Below are 6,092 nucleotides of genomic sequence, written 5' to 3'. Positions count from 1 at the left end.
AAATAAAAGTATTAAAAAAAAATTCTTAAATTATTGATGTACACAATCTTTATAATTCTACTGTATTAAATTTTATGCTTATATTTTTACTATTAAAATAAATAAGTTTATTGTTTTCATTTTTATTCAGTTTTCCCTTCTAACTAAGAAAACAATTCTACTGTTATTTATATAAAACTGTTATATAATTCATTTCTAATAAAAAATAAAGAGGAGAGTCACTGTAATTGAGTGTCACCTATAGTTGCTAGAACAAATGATTTAATCCCTCACCCTATTGTAATGATTCAAAATTACACCATTTTATTGTGGAATTTAATGAACAATGACTTATGTCCTGGTGACTGAAGGGTATAAGATGCAATAGAGGTGAACTTTACGTAATCCAGGTATGTATCTACCTACCCACCGTGTTGGTCTAGTGGTGAACGCGTCTTCCCAAATCAGCTGATTTGGAAGGCGAGAGTTCCAGCGTTCAAGTCCTAGTAAAGCCAGTTATTTTTACACGGATTTGAATACTAGATCATGGATACAGGTGTTCTTTGGTGGTTGGGTTTCAATTAACCACACATCTCAGGAACGGTCGAACTGAGAATGTACAAGACTACACATCATTTACATATCATCCTCATTCATCCTCTGAAGTATTATCTAAACGGTAGTTACCGGAGGCTAAACAGGAAAAAATAAAGAAAGAAAAGGTATGTATCTACCTGCAGGCCTCAATACTGCAAAGTCACAGATGATATTGGGATATTTGGAATATCATACAAATTAATAAAAAAAGTCTGCATTTCCAACTGATTTTACCACATTTAAAACCACCTAACTTGATAAAAAAAAACAACAACAATAATGTATTAAAAACTACAACTTAATCATTATTCAAGTGCTAATTCCAAAAAGACAAAATTAAAAAAAATTGGAGAAGTATTGTTTTACATATTTGGATGAATCTTGAACTGAGTTTTAGTATTATTTTTTTAATTTATATTTTCTAATATTATTTTTATTTAAACTATAGATAGCAAATCAAAAATGTAACTGTGTGAAAAACAACTCGTTCACGAGGGAAACAAAAGTGAAAAATATATGATTATAAAAATGCAGAAATGAATGCAGAGAAACAACAAAAGGAGACTGGTAACAAGTATGAAGTTAGACTCTATAATTCAGGAATATGTATTATTTATTGTATGATTTTCAGGTAGTTTTCTAGACTTTTCAAATAAAAGTAATTTGAATATCAGAAAATCATGCTACATATAATGATACTAGACAATTTAATACTTATCATTGATGATAACAAAAAACAAATTTTCAATTCTAAGAAAAAAAATGTTATTTTTCATTTTAAATAATTTTCCTCTTAAATAATGGGACAAAAATTTACAATGAGAACATCAGAGGAACTTCCCCACAAAATAAAAAAAGAAGGATCAAGATCGGTCAATCTGATGAAGTATAAGGCTTAAAGATAAAAAAGGCTGAATTTTGAATACTCTCTTTTTGAAATCAGTCGCAAAGCAGTTTAACAATTAATTAGATTTCAGTATAAAGAATAGCAGAGATATCTAACCAGTTACAACCTCTACTTTATAATGAATTATATTACAAGATTCTAATGGAATTTTTTTTTTTTTTACCATATTTTGAATAACAATAATAATTTGTTTTTGATGCTATGGCTGCAGTATTGCTAATAAAGTACCAACATTTTCATCTGTATACTTAAGTTTTCATGGATTTGAAAAAACTCACAGTAACATTTCATGGGACTATTTTTAGAAAAAAATAATAATTCTAAAAGTATTTGGTCATATAATCTCCTTCTTCAGCAGTATTAACTATTTTTTAAAACTTTACATATTTAATCAACTCATGTGTTACATTATTCCTTCATAACAGTTGTAGGAGAAATACACACCTACCCACTAAGTTCTATAAATTTTTATAATTTTTTTTACGTATCAACACATTTACTTGACTATTTTATTTTTTCTAAAATAAAATATGGGATATGAGGCATTAACAGAATGGTTTGCAACCATTACCATAGGGATAACATAGAGTACAGTTTCTGATTGCACGAATTCTGAATGCTACAAAAATTGAAGAAAATAGGGATAATAGGTGAAGCCAAAAACTGATTATATTTTACAATTAGTAAACACTGTGATTAATCACAATGAGACAAAGCAAGAAACAAAAGGAGTAATTAGAAATTATATATTGGTTCCAGTTTAATGAAATATATCCAGCAGCACTGCAGAGTTAAATAATAAGTTCAGATTTAATTTTAATCTAATCAATGAGCTACCAACAGTAATTATAAATAGTCAAGTAACACTTTATCCAAATAATACAAAACTGATAGAATCCAATGCTAATTAAAATACAACAGAGATGAGACTTTTATGTCATAACTCAGCTATATAACATCTCATTCAATATTTAAAAATAAACATAGCAAACAAGAGATTATTATCAATGTCATTATAAGTAAAAATATTATAAAACAGTCATCATGAGAGAAGTTTCTTATATGCAATAATTGATCATAGTCTCTTTAGGAATTTAAGTTACATTTTCAGAAAAATAAACCCACATACTTTTGTTGTAGAACTAATATCTAAGTTTAGCGATTATAAATCAATGAAAGCAGTTCATCATGGATTGATAATTTCTTATACACAATACTTAATACTGTTTTGGAAACAGCATTAAACAAAATTTAGGCACAATTCTTAAAGACACGAATTAGAAGTGTGGTATTAATTAATTAGGAATTATACAGTATACAGAAAGTCTAGTAGACAGATTTTAAAGAAATTTAGACATGACGAAATGTAACAGAAGAAATGGAAAAAATAGTTTTACGGAAGCATCTAGAAAAACATAATTTGAATTTCAGTCGTCTAATGTACTGCCAAAATTTAAAGAGATTATCATGTAACATTATGTACTTATGATAACAGAAAAAGTAGTAAGAAAAGTAAAGCAATCTTTAAATAAAAAATGTTTTATTCTGTCAAAAAATTCCTTCCCTCTTTTAAAAATGAATATTTGTAGGTTTAAATTAACTTTTGACCCACCCACCCTACTCTATATTGAGTCACCAGGGAATATTAAAAAAAATTACCCTTTTTCAAATTAATTAATGTTTTGTTCACATCATTTAAAATGTTGTAACTTGACTGTTAGTTGTTTGGAAAAAATCAATCCAAAATATATTTGTTTCAATACAAATAAGTAAATAAATAAATAAGAAAATATGTATTGTATGGATAAAAATATATCTCAGCTTTACTATTAAAAATATTTTGAATAAATTTTTTTTTCATCAAGCTTTGTTTAGTTTCATCTATCTTTGTTTAGTTTGTAGCGTATGTTTATAAAGAAGAAAGAAGCAGGTTAAATGGCATTATACATTACCTAACTCAACAGATCCAACAAATGGAGGTAAGTTTACACACCACAATATTTCTGATGAATTTCTTTCTTGAGTCTCATGAAAGAACATTTACCATGCTTCTGACTGCCTAATCCCCCAAAATTGGAATTCCATTAAAAACTTTAACCTTCACTTCAATCTCAAAGAAAAAAGAAAAAATTTTGGCAAAAAGTCATTAAACTGGAAGACATTCAGTTACACAAATTTAGTGCCTGAGTTAGATGCAATGATTTTAGAACAATACTAATAATGGACAGTGAGTGTTTTAATGAACTGCTTAGCGTGGTGCTACCGTTTATTGAACAACAAAATTCATATTAAGAAAAAATGAGTTTGATGAAGAATGGTTAATTGTCACCCTACTTTTTCTTGCTAAAACAAGAAATTAAAAGGATCTAAAGTAGGGTTCAGCTACATCATCACAACTGCTCTTAGATCACTTTGGAGACTTATAATGGTAAGTTTCTTCTCAAGGATGTCTAATGTAGCAATTTTATTAGTTTTCAAATATTTTTAATAATTATTTATAATCCTCTTCCTTACATTTCTATTGCTATACTGAGGAGAAGATATATTTCATGGGCTATGTTGGTTTTAGAAATTTCCAAAAGTTGAAAAATAACATTGTTATCGAATTCATTTCATTACTTTTCTACACTGTCGATGAATTTCAACAATGTCTAAGCTGGCAAACTGAAATGAAAGCATTTGTATTAAAAGTTTTAAAAACAGATTTCTCAAACATGACATGAACATTTCATCAGTGTGTGAAGTCTGACAATGCTACTAACATCACCAGGCAATAGGGAGAACTGGCAGGAAAATTCTAGAGCTGGCTTAGTAGAGTTATTTGTTCCTATCATCCTAATGTAGGGATAGTTAATTTGGTCACAGAACAACAATAATTTGGTTGGAATGGGTGAATGGTTGGCCTGACTGTTCTGACCCGCTGGGTAATATATAAAAGCTTTGACTTAAAATCTAAACTTACACAATTTTCTAGTGCTGCATAGGCTTTGAACAGAAAATGACAGTAACACAGGACAGATCAAATTAACCTTCAAGTTAATTATATACCTGCAGAGATGAGTTACTATCATTAATATTAATTAAAGCAGCACTTCGTAATTCAGTAAGTGAAAATATTAGCAATCTGCAATAGCTCTTTGTGTATTTTGTTTGTACTTTAGAATACATTAATATTTATTTATTAATTATGAGGAGGATTCATGAAAGCAGTGAAAGACTTAACCAGGGTTCTTAACTAAAACTACAATTAATAAACTATAGATGAAACAATAGTTTAAAATTATTAATAATTATAAAACACTTGTTTTCAAATTAATGACACTTGTTCTTCTAAAGGCATTATGAAGCTAATCATCAGAATCTTTTTTCTCAGTGAAGCTTCTAGTAATTCTGTGTTATTGGTGACAGTCTTAGAAAGGTTTGAAAACTTTTAAGTAAATAAAACAATATATTGTATGTTGTGTTTGCTTATTTGTTTAATAAACAATTTTATCAAATTTGGTAGGTTTTAAATTTCATGTTGTTCCAGTGTGTTGAGATCTTAGTCTGTGTATGAAATTTGTATGTGTATCTTTAGATGTATATCCTTTTTTGATAAAACTGTCTGTTATCAAATATCCTCAATATATCTATCGAGAAAGATTATGGAAAGAGAGGAATGATGTTTGCAGATGATATGTTGTAAGGGGAAATACATAATGAGAAGTTCAAGGACAGTTTAATTTGTGGAGAGAAACTGTTGACCGATACGGACTGAGAAGTAATGCAGAGAAGTATGAGATGTATTGCATTACCAGGAAGAAGGATGGTCATAAATAGTATATTGGTCAGGGAAAAAAAATTTAAAGAGGTTTGGGAGTATTAGGTGAGTAATAGAGAAGGATGAATGAAATAATCATGTTAGGAATAGCATATCAGGAATATGATGTACTGAATAAAGAAATAATGAAAGGATCAGAGATGTGTTAAAAAAGGAACCTTTGCAACAGAAAATAGAGCAAAACAAGAATGAAATAATATGAACATGCAATGTTCATATCCATATTGCAATGATCCTGGTATCTTCCCAGGATACCAGGATTATATGATATCCTGGGAGGATACCAGGTATCCTTACATCTCTCATATTTTAATGGAAGATGTGAGGATACCTGGCAGGATGCAGTGGAGCAGATGATTGAAAGGAATAGCAGAGTGTGAGTTAAAGAATGTCGAAGGTGAAAAGAATTGGTGAAGATTATGGAACACATGTGATGGCAGTGATAGAAGAGATCAAGACCTATTGGAAACTATACGAGAAGATAGATAATAATGTACTAAAAAGAAATAAATAGCTGGATATCACCTTATGTGTAACACTGTTTAAATATTGTGCAAATTCTGTTCTGATATAAAAAAATACTCTGTAAAAATTAAAATATAAAATAGTTAACAAATAAAAATAATTAGAAAAATACTTTAACAAATACTTAATTCAGATAATGCAAGGAATTTAATACCTTACATGCTTCCTGGTGTCATTTAAATTGAAGGTAGTACCCATCAAGAGTTTTAAAGGATTATTATTATTAACACATTATAATTATTTGAATCAAATTGTATATCTTCA

Source organism: Lycorma delicatula, chromosome 5 (genome assembly GCF_047948215.1).
Source record: "Lycorma delicatula isolate Av1 chromosome 5, ASM4794821v1, whole genome shotgun sequence".
In the NCBI taxonomy this organism is placed as follows: Eukaryota; Metazoa; Arthropoda; class Insecta; order Hemiptera; family Fulgoridae; genus Lycorma; species Lycorma delicatula.
The sequence above is the reverse complement of the archived record's forward strand: the minus strand, read 5'-3'. Positions refer to the sequence as shown.